Source organism: Myotis daubentonii, chromosome 11 (assembly GCF_963259705.1).
Source record: "Myotis daubentonii chromosome 11, mMyoDau2.1, whole genome shotgun sequence".
In the NCBI taxonomy this organism is placed as follows: domain Eukaryota; kingdom Metazoa; phylum Chordata; class Mammalia; order Chiroptera; family Vespertilionidae; genus Myotis; species Myotis daubentonii.
The window spans coordinates 16,299,607-16,301,208 of record NC_081850.1 but is presented as its reverse complement, the minus strand read 5'-3'; the positions used below and the strand labels follow the sequence as shown (position 1 = coordinate 16,301,208).

At 55.3% G+C, this 1,602-nt stretch overlaps 1 pseudogene; it reads left to right on the top strand.

The window, feature by feature from the left end:
* The first annotated feature begins 475 nt into the window (after positions 1-475).
* Positions 476-1,378, top strand: LOC132212690 (uncharacterized; annotated as a pseudogene).
* The last annotated feature ends 224 nt before the right edge of the window (positions 1,379-1,602 follow it).

Here is a 1,602-nt window from a genome sequence, read left to right as displayed (position 1 = left end):
AGAAAATGCAACCACTATTTCTCTTGCAATTTCAAAGTAGTGTTGTTGCTGGACTGTTCCTGCGCGGAGGCCGGGACCTGGAACTTTCGCATGGCAGGTGACTTCCAGGTTCTTGACTCACCCAGGACACATTTCAAGGACAATATGGAGTGAGAACAAAGCAAGTTTTTTCAGGGAGAGAAAGAGAAAGAGGCCAGGGAGGAGGCGCTGCTGTGAAAGAAAGAAAATGTATGCACATCTGAGTTGGTGAGGGCCAACTCGCCAGAGAGCTGTGCGCATGGTCAGTTAGTTCTTGGGACTTTATGATTTCCAGTTTTTAATTTTGTGGTTCTAAATTCTGTCTCCTGATTGGTAGGGGGCCTTGTTTCTAACATGGGCCATTCTGGAAGCTTTAAGGCATTTGTCCCCCTAGGCCAGGGGTGGGCAATCTTTCTGTGAGTGTGTACCAAAACCAGCAAAAACTCTGACTCCCAGCTCCAGGGAGGTGTTGCAGGCTGTAACTGTTTCCCACACCTGGTACCCCCGTGTCCCTGCCTGCAGCTCCTTTAGTGGCACCCCTTGGGCTTCCTGCTGTTTCCCTCCAGAGCAGTTGTGACCATGGCAGAGAGCATGATGGGGCCGGCGCACCACTACTACACATACACTGAGTTCCTGGCCATTGCACAGCACTTCAAGCAGAAACCCAACCAGCACATGATCGCCTGGATCCTGTGGGTGTATGACCAAGGGGCTTCGCTCTGGCCCTGAATTCCCAGGAGCTGGCACTGCTGGGCAACCTGACCAGCAACACCATCTTCAACTGCCTCTGCAAGGGTCTGCGGGCAGCCGCAAGGCGCTACTCACCTGGCTGCTGCAGGCCTGGCTCCAGCGCAGGCAATCCTTCCTGCACTTCGAGGTCACCGAGATGCCCTTCAGGCCCTGGGCCACCATGGAGCAGTGCATCCAGCTGGCACGCCAGCTGAGCATGCTGGAGTGGATCTACTGTGAGCCTGCATCTGAGCAGGCACCATGGCCTACACCCGAGGACATGCCCTTCCCACAGGGCCTGCATCGGCACCTGCTGGCGCTGGCCAGGTCCTCCGAGATGCGGCTGTAGCTGGTCAGCCTGCCAGTAAAGGGCATGACAGTGCTGGAGGTGATGATGGAGGTCCAGGGCAGAGACCAGCTCAGGGACCACCTGAGCCATGACGTGTCCAAGGAGAGGGTGGACAAGCAGTCCACCAAGGTCCTCCTGAACCTGTACGTCAAGGAAGCTACACGTAGCCGCAGCCTCCCAGCCTACATGCTGGAGGAGGAGCAACCCCCGCCTCCCCGCTACTCCATCAGGGCCTGTGGGTAGGAGCCCATGGCTCCTTACCTGCCTCTGGGCCCTATCTAGGAGCCCTAGTTCCCAGGGCAGGGAGATGCAGAGTCCCCTGAGGGACCTCCCATCTGTTTGTTTTGTTTTTAAGATGTAAGAGTTGAGTATTTTTAATATATATATTGATGGAGATAGAAACATCAATGATGAGAATCATTGATTGGTTGCCTCCTGCATGCCCCCTACTGGGGATCCAGCCTGCAAGCCGGGCATGTGCCCTTGATCAGAATCGAACCAGGGAC